General features: G+C 37.3%; 1 protein-coding gene across 6 annotated transcripts in view; it reads left to right on the top strand.

The window, feature by feature from the left end:
- BBX (BBX high mobility group box domain containing) overlaps positions 1-18,810 on the top strand; it is a 282,225-nt gene that overhangs the window by 80,695 nt on the left and 182,720 nt on the right. The window contains exon 1 of one of the 6 annotated variants that reach the window (XM_024735314.1): positions 4,055-4,098. The exons of the other annotated variants lie outside the window; for them this stretch is intronic. The gene's annotated coding sequence lies outside the window, so the exon portion shown is untranslated. Of the gene's footprint in view, positions 1-4,054; positions 4,099-18,810 lie in introns of those variants that run through there. 6 annotated transcript variants of the gene reach the window in all.

Genomic DNA, 18,810 nt, shown 5'->3' with positions numbered 1-18,810 from the left:
AAAAAAAAAAAAAAAAAAAAAAATAGTGGTTGTATTTTTACATGGCTACTCTTATCTTATATTCTGAAATCCATTCTCATGACCCATTCATTATTTTTATGCTTCATAATGATACCTTTAACTAGATGTATTTAACAGGAAATGAACATATAAATGTATACAGATCTATGAACCATGTGTACCTGACCTATACAGAAGCACAGTTGCAAACTGTAATATGACAAATAGATGAAGGTATGATTCCTAGTGGAATTAGTTAATTCTAGAGTAGTACTCAGTACCATATGTAATTTTAAGTCAACATGGGGTATTGGAAAATAAACATGAAATTGGGAAATACAGATTCAGTACTTGTAGAATTTTAAAATGTAAAGATCTAAAGCCCTAACTTCTTTAAGGTACTATTCAGAAAGTGCATATAGACATATTTTCTAAAGCTTCAAACAAATTTCTTTTTACATGGCACATCCCAACAGTCATTTTCCTATGTTTTTTTCTGGTGTTGTTGTTTTTATCATTAAGAAACTAAGTTGAACTTATCAAACTTTAGAAAGAATACTTTAGAAAGAAACCTAAACTTTAAGTTCAATTTTTAGTATTTATTTACAAAGCACGTGTTGCTTTTTACACAGTAAACTTAACAACTGTAACAAAGTGTGTGTGTGTGTGTGTGTGTGTGTGTGTGTGTGTGTGTGTGTGTGTGTATGTATGAAGTTGCCCTTAAAGCCCATAAAGTGGCAAAGAAAAATTGCCAGAAAATAGTGCACTGGTTGCTAAATTATTCATAATGAGTAAGTCTGTCTTAGTCTGTTCAGGTTGCTATAACACACTACCACAGACTGGGTGGCTTATAAACAAAAAAACATTTATTTCTCATAGTCCCGGAGGTTGGAAGCCTGAGATCAGGGTGTCAGCCTGGCCAGGTGAAGGCACTCTTCTGGATCCCAGACTTCCTGTATCCTCACATGACAGAATGGCCAGTTAAAGGGCAGTAATCCCGTTCATGTAGACTCCATCCTCATGACCTAAGCACCTTATAAACGCTCCACCTCCTAACACTATCACGTTGGGTATTAGGATTTCAGCACATGTATTTGCGGGAGCGGGACACAAGCATTTAGACCAGAGCATCCTGCTGCTGGCCCCGCAGAATTCATGAACTTGTTACGTGCAGAAGGCACTCACACCATCCCAGTAGTCCCAGCATCTTAACTGGTTCCACGATTGACTCAAAAGTCTCATCTAAATATCATCTGTGGGACTTCCCTGGTGGCGCAGTGGTTGAGAGTCCACCTGCCGACGCAGGGGACACGGGTTCGTGCCCCAGTCCGGGAAGATCCCACATGCCGCGGAGCGGCTGGGCTCGTGAGCCATGGCCGCTGGGCCTGCGGGTCCGGAGCCTGTGCCCCGCAACGGGAGAGGCCACAAAGGTGAGAGGCCCGCGTACCGCAAAAAATAAACAAACAAACAAACAAACAAATAAATAAATAAATATGATCTGTATCAGGTATGGGTAAGACTCAAGGGATGGTTCATCCTGAGACAAATTCCCCTTTAGCTGTGAACCTGTGAAATCAAACAAATTATGTGCTTCCAGATTGTAATGGTAGTACAGGCATAGCATTAAACACTCCCATTCTAAGAAGGAGAAGTAGGAAACAAGGGGGTGATAGTTCCTAAGCAAGTCAGAACCCAACAGGGCAAACAGCATCAAATCTTAAGGCTCAAGAATAATCTTCTTTAATTTGATGCTCTGCCTGCCAGGCCCACTGAGGCAGGAGCCCCACTTTCTGGACACACTAGAGCGTCCCTGCCCCCAGGGCTTTGCTGGGCGCAGTCCCACAGGCTCTCTCCAGGGTGGGAATGGTACACCCGTGGCTCTGCTGGTTTGGAGTTGTAGGGACCTGCAGCCCCACCCTCACAGCTCTGCTGGGCACTGCCCTGGTGAGGTCTCTGTGGTGGCCTTGCCCTTGCCGTGGTGCCTTCTGCTTGGGTCTTGTGCCTCTAGCTCCAAGTGGCTCCTTCCCTTGAAATCTAGATGAAGATAGCCACTTCCCCACAGCTCTGCCGGGGAGGGGTCTGTCTCACATGGCTTTGGGTGGGAGTCTTCTGGCCTGTTGAAACCCAGGTTATGCCCTTCCCACTTTTGAAACTGAGCCGGAAGCCCTGATGATCTCTGAATTACCTTGTGCTGAATATCACACATTTGAAGCAGAATAGCTCTATGGTTCCCTTCTATGAATTTCAAGAAGTCTGACAGCCAACCTTCATTTGTTCCTGTCTCCTTTCCCTCGAGTTCAAATTGCAGTTTTCTTGCTGGGGTGGCTGATTAAACCCCTGGTTCATATGCATACTCATCTTCTCATCAAAAGGTCTTTTGGCCACACCCTTAGTGGTCTCTCCCAAACATGCTTGCTTATTTTTTGTAATATGGATAAGCTGAGAGTTTCCCAAATTTTAAATTTCTGCTTCCCTTTTGATTGCAAATTCTGTCTTTAAGTCATCTCTTTCTTCTTCACGTTTTACTATAACATTCGAGGGAAGCCAGATGGTACCTTCAACACTTTGCTTAGAAAAAGGTTCAGCCAAATAGCCAGTTTTGTTGGATATTTCTATCTTGCACAAGATAGAACCACAAGCTCTGTTTTCCACAAGACACTAGGACGTGAGGGCAGTTTAGCCTCATTCTTTGCTGCTTTTTAACAAGGATTGCCTTTCCTTCAGTTTCCAATAACATGTTCCTCATTTCCATCGGAGACCTCATCAGAATGGCCTTCACTGTCCATCTTTCCACCAACATTCTGTTCAAGGCCACTTAGGTGTTCTTTAGGCAAGACTGAAGCTTTCTCTGCAGCTCTTCTTCTTTTGAGCCCTCACTAGAATAGCTTTTAATGGTCTGTTCACTGTAAAGTAGGCTTTTTCTAGCATGCCCTTCAAAACTCTTCCAGCCTCTACCCATTACTCTCAGTTCCAAAGCCTCTTCACATTTTTAGGTATTTGTTATAGCAGCACCACACTTTGAGTACCAATTTTCTGTCTTAGTCAATTCAAGGTGCTATGACAAAGTATCACAGACTGGGTGGCTTGTAAACAACAAACATTTATTTCTCACAGTTCTGCAGGCTAGAAATCTGAGATCACGGTCACAGATTTGACTATGAATGACAAAGCTTCTTACTAGGAGAATTGTTATTATTGTATTTCATATTTAGAAAGTTCCAAAGAAAATGGATGTTAAGTGTCTTTATCAAGTAGGTCTAAATTAACCTAAATAAATCACCAAAGCAAATATGTATGACTTGTGAATTGAAATATATTATTTATACCTTAGATATTATCTTTGTATGAATCTAAGAATTATTTGATTCTTTTTATTAAAACACTTTAATTAGATTTATTTGAAGTTGTACAGTACTGTATGGGTATCTCTTTCATTATTCAATAAGGGACCTATCCTCATCTGAGGGTTCAGGAAAACCTGTCTTGGAGGAAGTGATAGATAAGATCCGATGAGTAGAAAATTAGGTAGATTGGGCTGGGAGTGGTGGGAGGGAATGCAGAGGCCCTGAGGTGAGAAAAAGCAGGAGGTCTAGGAGAAACTAGAAGAATAGTATGACTGGATTTTAGAAAAGAGCGAAAAGGGTGGAATCATTGTGGTGGAAACCAGAATATGTGGTACCTTGTGTGCTTTGATGAGATTACTGCAAGCACAGTGGATAACATTGAAAGCTTTTCAGCTAGAGAGTGAGGGGTTTGTATTTATGTTTTGTAAAGATCAGTTTGGTTGCTACAGGAGGGATGCTTTTGAGGGAGGCACAAAATGGGGATGAAGAAGTCAGTCAAGAGATTGTTATAGTCGTAGCTTAGACCAGGAGGTTGCAGTGAAGATGAGAAGAAATGGACTGGTTTACCATGTATTTAGAAACTTGAATTAATGGTTTTTATGATTGACTAGATGTGTGAGAGTGAGACAGAGGAAACCACACGTTAACAGTAACATCTGATGCATTGATGATATAATGACAACTACCGAAACAGGGACAGCCCCAAGAGAAGCAGATCTGTTGGCTGGACTTCTGAAGAGAAGAATGGCGTAAGGTAATTGAAACCTCCAGAATGAATGATGTTAGCTAAGGAGGAATGTAGAATGAGAGTAAATTTGACTTGGTAATCCTAGTCCAAGGCCTTGCAAGGAGACTCTTACCCCAAGGAATGAGAACATGAAGAAGTACACACTTCTCACCTGCTTTTTGTTTGCTGTTGTTGTTGTATCAGTATTGCTTTATAGTTTTTTAACTAAACTTTTAATTTCAAGATAATTGTCAATTCATGTGCAGTTATCAAAAATTATACGGAGAGATCCCATGTACCTTTTATTCATGTTCCCCCCAGTGATAACTTTTTGCAAAACTATGGTAAAATATCACAGCCAGAGTATCAGCATATATACAGACAATATGTAGAACGTTTCCATCACCTCGAGGATACCTCATGTTGCCTTTCTTATTGTCACATCCACTTCCCTCTTGCCCTCTCCCCCTTTATAATTGCTTGCAACTGCTAATCTGTTTCCCATTTTTGTAATTTTGTCACTTTAGGAATGTTATAGAAATAAGGTTGTATGGTACATAGTCTTTTGAGATTGACTTATTCTCATTCAGCATAATTCTCTGGAGATTCATGCAAGTGTGTGTATCAATACAGTTGACTCTTAATGTGGGTTTGAACTGTGCAGGTCCACCGAAACATTGATTTTTTTTCAGTAAATATGTTAACACAGTACTACACAATCTATGGTTGGTTGAAACCATGGAGGGTCGACAGTAAAGTCACACACAATTTTTGATTGTGTGGTGGGGAGAGGGGGTTGGCACCCCTAACCCCTGTGTTGTTTAAGGGTCAACTGTATACTCTGTGGTAAAATGTCTTTTCATTAATTTTGTTCATTTTCTAATTGGATTGTTTGTTTTTTTTACTGTTGTGTTTTGAGAGTTCTTTATGTATTCTAGATAATAGTTGTCAGATATGTGGTTGGCATGTATTTTTTCCCAATCTATATCTTACCTTTTTGTCTTCTTTATAGGGTTTTTGGCAGAGCAAAAGTTTTGAATTTTGTTGGAGTTCAGTTTATCACTTTTTCCTTTTATGGATTGTGGTTTTGGTGTCAAGTCCAAGTCCAAGAACTCTTTACCTAGCCCTACATTCTGAAGACTTTTTTTTTTCCTCTTTTTCTCTTTATAGTTTTGTGTTTGACATTTAAGTTCATGATTCATTGTGAGTTAATGTTTGTATAAGATGTGTTTCTTAGCTTGAGGTCCTTTGGATGGACCTATGGATGTCCAGTTGCTCCAGCACCATTGGTTTGAAAGCTAACCTTCCTCTATTGAGTTGCTTTTGTGCCTTGGTCAAAAATAAGGTAGGCATATTTATATGGATCTATTTCTGGTTCTCTATTCTCTATTCTGTTTCATTGATCTATTGTGTCTGCCTCCTCCAGCAATATCATGCAGTCTTAATTATTACTGTAGCTATATATTAGGTCTTGAAATCAGATAGACTGATTTCATTCTTCTTTTTCAAAATTGTTTTAGCTATTCTAGTTGCTTGCCTTTCTGTATAAAGTCTAGACTAATCTTGTTTCTACTGCATCTTCAAAAATCTTGCTGGGAAATTTTTTTTAAAGGAATTGTGTTAAATCTGTATATCAGTTTGGGGAGAATTTACATTTTTATTATGTTTAGTCTTCCATTTCTTGAACACAGTGTATCCTCTTCAGTTATTTAGATCTTTGATTTTTTTTCATCAGCATTTTGTACTTTTCAGCATCCATGTGTTGGACATGTTTTTATTAGATTTACAATTAATTACTTCATTTTAAAAACTACTGTACATGGTATTACATTTTTATTTTTATTTAGTTTTTTGGCTGTGCCATGTGGCATGTGGGGTCTTAGTTCCCCGGCCAGTGATAGAACCCGTGCCCCCTACATTAGAAGCACAGAGTCTTAACCACTGGACCGCCAGGGAAGTCCAGTGGTATTTATTGTATTTTTAATTTTGGTGTCTACATGTTTACTTCTAGTGTATAAAAACGTTAATTTTGATGGCCATATGTTCATTGCTCATAAATAAAAATATAATTGATTTTTGTATGTTTAACTTATGACCTTATAAGTTCACATACTCATTTTAGAAATTGTTTTTATAGATTCCTTGGAATTTTCCATAGAGACAATCATGTCATCTGCAAACAGGGATGGTTTTATTTCTTCTTTTCAGGATTATATGCCTTTTATTCCTTTCCTTGATTAACTGTACTGGCAGAACTACCAGCACTACATAATAAGAGTAATGAGAGTGGATATTTTTGCGTTGTTCCTGATCTTAGGAAAAAGGCATTCAATATTTTAGTGTTAGAATGTTAGCTACACGTTATTTTTAGATGCTCTTCTTCGCATTGAAGAAATTTTCCTCAATTCCTCTTACTGAAAATTTTTATCATGAATGGATGTTGAATTTTGTTGAGTACTTTTTCTGAATCAATTGATATGATCATATGATATTTCTCTTTTTACCAGTTAATGTGGTGGATTATATTAATTGATTTTTGAATATTGAACTATCCTTGCATTCCTGAAATAAATGCTATATAATTCTTTTTATATATTGTTGAAGTCTATTTGCTAATATTTTGTTAAGGATTCTTGCATCAGTGCTAATGAGGGATATTGTTGTATAGTTTTCCTTTTTGGTACTATCTTTGTCTGGTTTTGGTATCAAGATAATACCAAAATCATTTTTCTATTTTTAATTTCATTGATTTCTTCTCTTTATTATTTCCTTAATTTCTACTTGTTTGAGTTTATTTGGATCTTTTTCAAGGTTCTTGAGGTGGGAGTTTAAATTACTGATTTGGAAGATTTTCTTTTCCAAGAGAAAGCATTGAGTGCTACAGCCTCCCCTCTCAGCACTGCTTTTGCTAGTTTCCACAAGTTTTGTTAGGCTGTATTTTCATTTTCCTTCAGTTCAATGTGTTTTTAAAAAAATTTCCCTTGAGACTTTTGATTCATGGATTATGTATAAGTATATTGTTAGTTTTCAAGCATTAAGGAGTTTTCCTGTTATCTTTCTGTTAATGACGTATAATTTGATTCTATTGTGATCAGAGAACACACTCCTAAGATTTTAATTTCTTTAAATTTGTTGATGAACTTGTTTTATAGGCTAGCATATAGTCTTTCTTGGTATGTATTCCTTGGGCACTTGAAAAAGAATGTGTATTCTGCTGTTGTTGGGTCAAGTGTTCTATAAATGTTGATTAGATCCTGTAGTTTGATGATGTTGTTGAGATCTTGTATATTCTGATTTTCTCTCTAGTCATTCAGTCATTTCCTGAGAGAGGTTTGTTGACATCTCACACTCTCATATCAGTTCGATAGGTTTTTATTTTACATATTTTATAGATCTGTGATTAGTACATACATACTATAGGATTGCTGTATCTTCTTGGTGGTATGACCCTTTTATCATGAGGCCCTTAATGTCCCTCTCCCTGTGTCTGGTGATTTTCTTTGGAGTCTACTTTTCTGATTAATGTAGCATTCTTGCTTTATTTTGATTAATGTTTGCAGGATATGCCATTTACATTCTTTTACTTTGACCTACCTATGTCACTATATTTGAAGTGAGTTTTTGGTAGCATATAGTTAGATCATGTTTTTTAACCCACTGCCAATCTGGCTTTTTAGTTAGTACATTTACTTCCTCTTTCTTTATGTCCCTTTACTTCCTGCATTTATAATAAGTGTCTTAAATACTTCACATACATTTAGAACTGTATTAGACACTGTTATAATTTGTTAAAACCATCAAAAATAATTTAGAAAAGTCAAGAGAAGAAGGAAAGCATATTGTATTTACCCATATTTTTGCTTATGTTCTTTTTTCTTCTTTATATTCTGAGGTTCCTTCTTTTGTTTTTTCCTTTTTGTTTATTACATTTCTTTAGCTGCTCTTTTTGGTTAGGTCTGTTGGTGAAAATTCTCTTGAGTTTTCCTTCATCCAATAATGTCTTTATTTTCATTTCCTTCCTGAGGGGTATTTTCACTGGGTATAGGATTCTCAGTTGACAGTTCTGTTCTTTAAGCACTTGAAAAATTGCCACTGCCTTCTCATCTCCATGGTTTCTAGTTTGATTATGATGTATCTTGGTATATGTTGCTTGCCAGATTTGGAAAGTTTTCAACCGTTATTTGCTTGAGCACTTTCTCAGCCTTACCCTTTTTTGTCCTTCCTTCCTGGATTGCAATAACATGGATTTTAAACTGTTGTTATTGTTTCATAGATCCCTGAGGCTCTGTTTAGAATTTTTAGAAATTTTTCTTTCTTTTGTTCCAGTTGCGTAATATCTATTGTTTTCTTTTTTAATTCACTGATCCTTTCATCTGTCACCTCCACTCTGCCTTTGTGCCCATTCTTTAAGTTTTAAATTTTGGTTGTTGTGATTCTCAGTTCCAAAATTTCCATTTAGTTCTTTTTTATATCTTCTATTTATTTGCTGGGACATATTATGTTTTCATTTGTTTCATGTATGTTTGCAGCTGCTCACTGAAACATTTTTTTAATAATGGCTGCTTCAAAATCTTTGTCAGATAATTTTAACATCTCATCTTTAATTTATCATCTGTTAATTGTTTTTCTTTTTTGTTTTTTTTTTTTCATTCAAGTTGAGACAGTCTTGCTTTTGGTATGTGAAGTGACTTTCAATTGAAACCTGGATATTTTGGGCATTATCTTGTGAATCTTTGGATCTTACATGAACCTCCTGTTTTAGCTGACTTCCTCTGACACTGCTGTAGCAGGGGGAAGGAATGGCAACATCTTATTACTGCCAGGTTGGACGAGAAATCTAGTTTTCCCCACTTGGCCTCCGTTGACATCCAAGGTAGAGAGGGACTCCTTGGTACTTCTGGGCAGAGGTGGGAGGTCCCATTCGTCACTAGGCCTCTGAGGATACCACTGCAGCTGGAAGGGTCAGGAGTGTCTCATTACTGCTTTATGCATGGCCTCCACTGACACCAAGGGTCAGGGTCAGTGGTGGCCTCTTTACTGCTGGGCAGTGGTCAAAATCCTGATGTGTCTTCACTAGGCCTCTTCTGATACCACCCAAGTGGGGAAAGAGAGGGAAACAGTATTACTGCTAGGTGGGAGATGAAAGTTTATGTCTGCACATGATCTCCATTGACTCTCTATATGGAGGGGGCAAGGGAGGACTTGGACTTGTTACTGTCTGATAGGATGAAAATCCCACCTCCCTACTCGTCCTTCTAACACACTCCTCCATTGTGGGTGTTGGGGACCATAGTTTTTTCTGTCATGTTTGTCTCAGGTAGTACAGTTATTGTCTAAAAATTTTCTGTCTTGCTAGGCTTTCCTGGTCCTTTGGCTGGAGAGAGTGGACCTTTGTTGGGACTTTTTGCTCTGTGCCTCATTGGCATTTCTGGGTTGCTGGCTTCTTCAGTTCCAAGTCTAGGACATACAGGGTGAAAAGAAGAACCAGGGATCTCAAAACTGTGTTGCTCATTGGGTCGTGAAGTCCCTAGCTAGCTTGCCTTTTTTTCCTCCTTTCAGAGTCTTCTTATGATTGTTTGATATGTAGTGTCTAGTGTTTTTAGTTGTATTTAGTGAGAGCATTAGGGATAAGTATGTTTGTATCACCTTTCTGGAAGTAAAATTTCCTCACCTTTTTCTTAATGTGGTAGAGAAGATGAAAACACTGCAAAGATGGTATTATGGAGAACATAGCTTGGAATTTCCAGGTGGAATTATTAACATTGGAATGGGTCTTCCAAAGACAGAGAGATTCTTACCTCAGGTAATTTGGATATCCTTCAGTTTGAAGGCCTGAGTTGATGCCTGGTAACTGACAGTGACACAGTGTTTTTGATTTTCGTTCCATGTGCTATTTTGGTCTTGGTTTTGTGTATACAATGGAACAGGAAGCATATTGGGTAAGATTACACCTTTCTAAGTCATTTTCAGTTCTGATGCTGTTTAGTTGATTCCACTGGGTTTTAGTGCAATGGGCCAAATGTCCTTTCAATCAGTAAATTGATACTACTCATCATTACAAATGCTTTTATTCATAAATACTCCAGCAATTTATTATTTTTTTTAAACTTTGGGCTTAAAACTTTTTGTTTATTAAACTTTTTAGATTAACTGGCAATAAAATTGGCTTTTGGTGTATATAACTCTATTTATTTAAAACATGAATAGATTTTATGTACAGTTCAATGTTCACATTTATAAAGTTCCAGTCCTCCCCCTCCAGCTTTTCTTATGTTACTTGTAGTCATACCCTTCTCCCAACCCCAACTCCTGCCAACACTGTTTTTCTCTTCATTATAATAGTTTTGTCTTTTGGAGCATGTGATACAAATTGACTCTTTTGAGACTGGCTTTTTTCACTTACTGTAGTACCTGAGGTTCACCCAAGTTGTTGCATCAATAGCCCATTCTTTTCTTCTGCTGAGTGGTATTCCATTATATATGTATTAGAGTTCATCTATTTATCCATCAGGTTATTTCCAATTTATGGCAATCATGAATAAAGCCACCATAAGCATTCATGTAGAGATTTTTGTGTGAACATATGCATTGATTTCTCCTGGGTTAATACCTAGGAGTAAGTAGGATTGCACGTTTATATCATAAGCACATATTTATATGAGGAATATCCAAACTTTTCCAGAGCACTGTACCACCTTTAACTCCTTTTTTTTTTTGTCATCTTCAAGAGTGTTTGCCTTCACTTGTTGGAGGATTTTAAAAATCTTTGTCAAGGGGGCTTCCCTGGTGGCGCAATGATTGAGAGTCTGCCTGCCGATGCAGGGGACACGGGTTCATGCCCCGGTCTGGGAGGATCCCACATGACGCAGAGCGGCTGGGCCTGTGAGCCATGGCCGCTGAGCCTGCGCATCCGGAGCCTGTGCTCCGCAGCGGGAGAGGCCGCAAAGGTGAGAGGCCCGCGTACAGAAAAAAAAAAAAAAAAAATCTTTGTCAAATAATTTTGACATCTGCATTATTTCAGAATTGGGGTCTGTTGATTATCTTCTCCTTTGCAAGTTGAGATTTTTCTTATTTCTTCATACGCTGACAGACTTTGGGTTTTATCCTGGACATTTTGATTGTTATGAGACTCCGGGTTTTTTTATAAAGTCTATGGAAAATTGTGATATTTTAGTTTTAGTAGGAAATTGATTCAGTTAAGTTCAGGATTCAAGTTCAAGCTGGATATCTGTGAATTGTTTTCTAGGTCAGTTCTGTTTTGAAAGCCTTTTCAGTGTTATTTGGATTTGTCTTCTTATTTGCCACCCAGTGGCCAATCTGAGAATTGAGCCGTGCTCTATCCAGTAGTTCAGTTCTCAATGTCCTTGTGTACTGCTTAGGGTCAGATCCATGCGTGTGTAGCTTGAGATGAGACCAAGAGTTAATAAAGAACTCCTCTTTACCATCTCCCACTTTCATTTTTTTTTTAAAAGTCTTTATTGGATTTGTTACAATATTGCTTCTGTTTTATGTTTTGGTTTTTTGGCCCTGAGGCATGTGGGGTCTTAGTTCCCTGACCAGGGATTGAACCCACACCCCTGGCATTGGAAGGCAAAGTCTTAACCACTGGACTGCCAGGGAAGTTCCCCACTTTTCATTTTGATTCTCTGGTTGGAAAGCTGGGGCTTTAGTTACCATGGTCTTACTGTGCACGTCCCATGATTGTACCCGTGTCTGGGAGTAAGTGGTGGGAGGATAAAGAGGTGGGTTTGCCCCACCCTCTTGGAACCAATCAGAGATGAAGGTTCCCCTTTTTCAGATTTTTTGTTCCTTTTGGTTCCTGTTTTTGCTGCCTCTCTCTGCTACCACAGAAATGCTAAAAGTCCAGCATGTGAGAGAATGGAGAAGATGGTACTTCAGAATTTGTTGTTCTTCCATTATTTTCCTGCTTCTTAGATAGCTGTGGCATATATTCTGTCCAGGTTTTATAGCTACATTTAGTGGGACAGACAAGGTGGAGTATATTTACTCCCTCTTACCTGGACTGGAACTCATTGGGCTTGCTTTAGTGTTGAGATAATTAATGGAAAGAGCAGAGGTAGGTCCAGGTTTTGTTGGTGTCTGAGGGTCATACAATTTGGAGGCCCTCTTTTAAGAAAAGGAAGACGAGTTATGAATATGCAATTAGGCACATTGTTTTTGGGTTGGGCTGCGAAAGTGAAGGACTCTGAAGCTTAAGCTTCACTGGCATTAATAAAAAATCTGCCTTTGGGGAAAAGATAAAACACGAATAGATATTGATTATGGGTCAGCATTATACAGGGTGTTTTTTATTCATGTTTTTATTTAATAGTCATAAAAATAAAAATGCAACCCATTTATCCCCATTATGCACATGAGAAAAATGGATTTAGAATGTTTAAATCATACAGATATAAAGGGCTTAATAACTCTAATTCCAAAGCACATGGTCTTTCTCCTACCCATAGTACTTTGTGAAATAAATAGAGATTAGGAGAACCAGTATAGGCTCATGGTTAAGAGCATAGGATCAGAAGCCAGACTGCTGCTGGGGTTCAGTCGTGGCTCTGCCGTTGATTATGTGTGTTTTTGAGAAAGTTCCTTAACCTTTCCTTACCTCTATATGTCTGTAAAATGGGGGTAATAGTACCTACCTCCTAGGTTGATGTGAGGATTAAATGGTTAATATTTAATAGGATTTAGAATAGCTTCTGGCATATAAGAAGTGCTTTTTATCCACCATTTACAACTGTGCATTTAGATAAATTAAGTCAAATTGTATGTGCTGTGTTAGCAGCCTTAGTTCTTAAGCTACAGAGGCAATTATAAGAAAAGGGGATTTTTACTTATATACATAAGCCATATTACATATTTGGAATACAAGCTGAGACATAATCATTAGTAAAATAGGCTACATATTATATAATCAATACTTTTATTTTCTGTGAAGAATTAAAAAAATTTTTTTTAAGTTTAGGGATGCTAATCTATTTAACAAGCAAAGCTAGAAGAAATGTTCTATATGGGTGATTTGAAAATCCAGACTATTACAAGTTAAATGTTTTGGGGAAATGGCCAAATAATAACACAGAGGTAGAAAAGCTCTACAGAAAGAAAAATATCCCTCTTCCTAGATATATTTAAAGTTTTAAACACTCCCAGGCTCTTCTGTAAAATGGAGACAGTAGAAGCATCAGTCTGTATTAGTTACCTATGGAAGTATAACAGATTGACATGAAACTTAAAACATTTATTATCTCACAGCTTCTGTGGGTTGGGAATTTGGGAGTGGCTTAGCTGGGTGACTCTGGGCAGGGTTCCTGTGAAGCCTTGCCTGGAGTGGTGGATTACTTTTAAGATGGTTCACTCACAGGCCTGGCTAGATTGTGCCTGGTTGGCAGGAGGGTTCATGAGCTTCCCAGTCACATGGACCTTTTCTTAGGACTTACAGAGTGTCCTCATGATTTTGCATCCCCCAGAGCAAGGAGTTGAAGAGCCATTAAGGCAGAAGTCACAGTGTCTCTGTGTGACCCAGCCTCAGAATTCTCTTTGATTTCTGCAGTACCCTGTTGGTTACATAGGTGTTCCCTATTCAGTGTGGACGGGGACTTCTGGGGGGGTGGGGCATCTCGGAGACTGGCCGAGACTTTATCTTATAGGGTTATTTTAACTATTAAATGAGATTATCCCAGTGAAGCTTCTGGAAGCTAGTAGGTACCCTATGCAATACCTGTTTGATTAGTGTGTTTTTCATTGCCGGTCTCGATCAATAGAAATCAGTTTCTAGATGTTTCCCAAATGCACAGGAAGCTTTATGCGTCTTTATGGAAGAGAGAATTCTGATGAGGAAAGTCTTCAAACTGTTCCTGTAATTGTTAATTTGTTTAGAAGCTAGGGTGATTAGAGTTTGAGGCAAGAATATTGATAAATACTATAAGCAAGAATTTTGACTCACAGTGAACTCACTTAATTTTATTACCACCTAGCATGTGATCATGGAGGAAAAACAGTATATTTTAAATCTGATGCATGCATTTTTGTATGTGATTGAATATTACTTAACGTTCTACTTTCTCTAAGGTTAAACAGGTTCAAAATATTTTTTTCTTTTCTACGCGCACTATGTCTTACCGTTGATGATGATATAAGTATGGCTTATTTTGAGGAGGACATTTACTAAATTATTTAGAAAATGATAAATAACAAGAATGTACAATGGTTATTTCTGTTTGTTGTGAAAAAGAAAGCATGACGAGAACTCTCTTATTTAATGGTTTTCTAAATGGTGACATAAATATTTGGCCACTGGAGGGCTCCATATTTTAAAAAATTATATTAAAAGACAAAATGCTCACTGCAACAATTTTAAACAGTACAGAAAGATTTGAAGGGCTCCTTATTTTTTAGTAAAGATATTGAATTAAATACTTGCTGGTTATAAATGAAAATTGTGTGCGTGTGCAAGTAAAGTGTATTTAATAGGTGTTTGCTTCCTCCTTTTTCTTACATTGGAATGAAAATAAAACATAGAATTTCTTCGTAAATAAAATATCTCCCAACTCTGATATCAAAATATAAAACTAGTCACTTGAAAGCCCCTCTGTAAACAAAGAGGTTGAGATAGATTAAATAATTTTTTCTCATCTTTCTCTCCTATATGTACTATTTTTATGTGAGGAAACATCTTATTTTAGGGTTCATTATTTCCATTTAGTTTAATGAACTTTCAGTATGTCAGTGAATGCTGTGACATAGTTAATAAAATTCACAGAACATTAGGAGACATTTTGAAAATTGAACCGAAAACAAAAGTAGATGTGGCATCAAATAATTGGCAATCACCGATTTTTAGAGTCTTTATATTTGATATTAGCATTTCTTTGATCCAGATGTGTAGTTTACATTGTTATGCACTGAAACCTGAGCTTCAGGGTTTATTTTCCAGTATTAAAGTAAAATGAGAACTTAAAAAATTGAGAAATTAGAAACTCTTATAACAGGTGTCAGTACCTGAAGGTAGATTCTTTTTGTCTAGAAAAATTCTAGATAGGAAACTACCATGTTCCTCAACAGCATTTTTACTTCCTTGATCTCTCCAACTTGAAAGAAGTGTTTCGATTTATTTATAATTGTGAAATGTTTCCTTTTTAAATGTTTGATCTGAACTTGGGGGAAGCCTGCAATTTCTATGGTAGTTAAGCATTTTTTTCTCCTGATAAGATGTGGGTCTCTTTGTGCTGAGCTTGCAGAGCTGAGGCTGTCTGTTTTAGGTGATGTGAGTAGCTAAGCTCCCCAGTTATTCAGTAGCTTTGTCCCTTAGCACTTCCTCTTCATAAAGGAAGCTGTAATGCTAATTAATTGCTAATGAGGGGGAAACAAACCAAAACCAAAATTAAACAAAGTAAAAAACAAACAACTTCTAAACCTGTTCATTTGAAAACTATCCAGGGTCTATGAATATATAAATCCCCCAAAATATGAATACCAAAATATAAATACAAAAAATCATGCAAGGTAGTAGTCCCTAAGTTAGTACTAATTATGCACATGTTTTTGAGGCACTGTATGGAATGATTTGTTTTTTTTTTTAAAGCCACCAGAGGCATCCTCACTGATTATTCTCATTTAAGTGGTTTTATTCTCATTTTAGTGGTTTCAGGATAGGAGGTGCCTGGGCCTCTGCATTTTTAAAAGTGTCTCCTGTGATTGTGTTTTGTTGTCTGGGTTGAGAGTGACTCAAAAGGAAGCTGCATTGTGGAAACTTTTTGAGGCCCCTTCAAGTTCTGATTAAACAAATGACTCAGAGTAAATACAGCTACTCTTTATATTTGAATATGTTCTCTCCTCACCCTCAACTTACCCCCGAAGAAAAAAACCAAACTTGGGGTTATTTTGGTTACTGACATTGCCTCCATTAATTTGAATTGAACCACTTAAATTTCTGGGGTAAGGAGTGGGGAAAGTGATTCTAGATTTTCAGATAGGGTTTGCCTCATCCTGATGAGTTTGTCATTTCTGTTACCCACTAAAGCAGTTAGTTTATCTTCTCACTTTTAAACCAGTTCTAACAGAAAATAGGATATGGTCTGGTAATTCAGTGAGTAAAATATGCTTTGGCATGTAGAGATCTTTTTTGCAATGCTTAGAGATTGTAAACATAAGGGAAAGTCGTGGAAGAGCAATTTATGCTACCGGCAGGCTATAGGGTGCTGTAGGGAAAGGGGACTTCAGGATCAGCAGGCCCCCCGGACAACAGGTCACACCAACTTTTCAAAATACTCAACAGTGTCAGTCATGGGTAATGAGCCCTCATGCTTCTTTCCTGACTGTTCTCAAAATGATGAGGGAAATGTCCAAAGGCAGGCTGTGAAGGTTCCCTGACATTTCAGTCCTGGGGCCCCTGTCCTCCCCATTCTTCAGAGGTGAGGACCCTGGATGACACTTCTCAACCATAGGTTTAGCCTGTGCGTGTTGGGATGACTCACAAATCCTGCTGTCTCCTCCACTTTTTTCTGGTTCACTCCATGTAACAAAGAGGTCACAACTGGGTCTCTGCCGACTAGAGCAAACCGTTCTGCCATCTCCTCTGCCCTAACCACGAGGACGCCCTGCTTTTCCACCATAGTAGGGCAATATCACCTTGTCCCTCTGCCCAGGCCTCCAAGCCCTTAGGCTCATTTTGGGCTCTTCCCCCATTTCACTCAGCACATCTGACTGTTGCCTAATCACATCTACCTCATAAAGTGCCCCGGGCAGGCAGTCATGATAGTAAACTACTTGCATGAAAATAGTGAAGATATTTAGGTTAAAAGGAAGAAGAAGAAAATTACCATACAATATCTGTATGGTGGGAGAAGGTTAAGTGTTAGGAAAAAGATAAAAATTTCAAGTAAGTCTTCTGGTTTAGGGTATCTAGAAGATTTGAATTAAGCATTGTGTTTGGTATGTAGTGTAAGTTTTATTCTTGCATGTTTGGACTGGAACCATTCTTTTTGCTTAGAATTAGCTTAAAAAAAGAAAAAGGAAAAGCTGATAATTTAAGACAAGCTTGGGGGTTCTGGTTTGTTTCTAAAGACATTGTCTTTTTTAGTAGGAGGTCTCGCATATAAATATTACCAGTGCATGCATTCTTCTTGCTATTTGTGGATTATCCATAGCAACCTAGTGACATTTCAATCAAATCAGTTTTCCTTAGCTACCAAAGACTCCTTAACTTCTCTCCAGTTGCTGTCTTTCTGACCTGTATTTAAGAAATGTAAAATTGATTTTACTTTTAGCTACCAGAAAAAGCTATAGTTGTTATTTAAAATTTTATATATTTGAAAACTTTTCAAATTATTTTTGCATATATTTTATCACTTTAAGAAAATTCATTTATGGGAAGACAAGAGTATTCCAAAGTGAATTGAAAATGGTTTTCAGAATACTTAATCTAGTTAATCTAGTCTTCCATAAGCATTGGCAATCAAGAGCTGGCTAGTGGGAATTACAGATCCTAGTGGGAATCTTCTGTGGCATCTTAGAAATGCTTGTTTCTACTTGTTTGTTAGTGCTTTTCAGTTTTTGGAAGTGTCTACGTGTATCTACTTGTAATTTAAAGTTCATTTTTATTGAGGAAATATGATTTCTAAAGTTAAGGTTGTGGGAGTTTGTTTTTTGCTTTTATGTCAGGTGTTTGGGATAACCTTCAGAGAAGGGTTCACACAATAAAAATGTACAATTGCAGAAAGAACTCACCGGGTGGATAGCAAAGTAGTTATCTGTACAGTGGAATTTTAACTGCAAGGGAATGTCCTCTGGCAGGGGAACAATGGAACAATCCCTTAGGAAGTCAATTATAAGGTATGTTAATCCTACCAAAATATTAACCTCCTGATATTCAATGCCAGGGTGTATTCTCCACCCTGCAAGTTCAGCTAAAAATATGCCAAAAGACAAATTTCATAAGATAATGAAATAAAAATGTGGACCTAAGTCTGTAAGATACAAATTAAAAAATAAAATCCCTAGCCAAATGTGAGTGTCTGACAAATCCTTTGCTCTCTTACAATTAGTAGCCTAGTCTTTTGGGATCTTCAAAAAATAATGATTTAAAAAATACACATTGAGAAGGCATGTGCTTAAATGATTTACCCATCTGGTAATTTTTACTCTGAAAATTTTTTTCATATTTGTGAAGTTGATGAGTATAACTGTACTATTGGTGGCTGTGTCTTCTTAATATATAAAATTAAAAAACTTATTATATCAATTACTGTAATAATTTTTTTATAGATTTGAATGTCTAAAAAGTTTTGGATTTCAAAGAGCAGTTTTATGAAAATAATAGTACTTCATATTTATTTTTAATTTCTTATATTAAACCAGTTTGGATTCAGTGTAACAATATGAACATAAGCTTAGTAGGTGATTGAATTGTATTAATATTAAATCTTTTGATTTTATGAAACGGTCTGTGTAGACCTTTAATAGAAACTAGCATCAGATCAATTTCCAGTTCCTTAAACAGTTTGACTAATAACTAACGTTCGTTATGATTTAAAGTGCATATAGCCTAAACTTTCCTTTGGTATATTACTGCACTAGCACATTTGGCATTTGGATCAAGGGCATAGAGCTGTGGTTGCTGGGCACCATGACTGCTGGGCATGATGGATTCCAAGCCTCATGGCTTCCAGCTTTTATTTGCTTTGATTTCAGAAAGCTAGAGAATCTTGAAATGTTTGGATCTTAGACTCT

The sequence above is a fragment of the Neophocaena asiaeorientalis genome, unplaced genomic scaffold (assembly GCF_003031525.2).
Source record: "Neophocaena asiaeorientalis asiaeorientalis breed wild unplaced genomic scaffold, Neophocaena_asiaeorientalis_V1.1 scaffold136, whole genome shotgun sequence".
Taxonomy (NCBI): domain Eukaryota; kingdom Metazoa; phylum Chordata; class Mammalia; order Artiodactyla; family Phocoenidae; genus Neophocaena; species Neophocaena asiaeorientalis.
The sequence above is the reverse complement of the archived record's forward strand: the minus strand, read 5'-3'. Positions and strand labels throughout refer to the sequence as shown.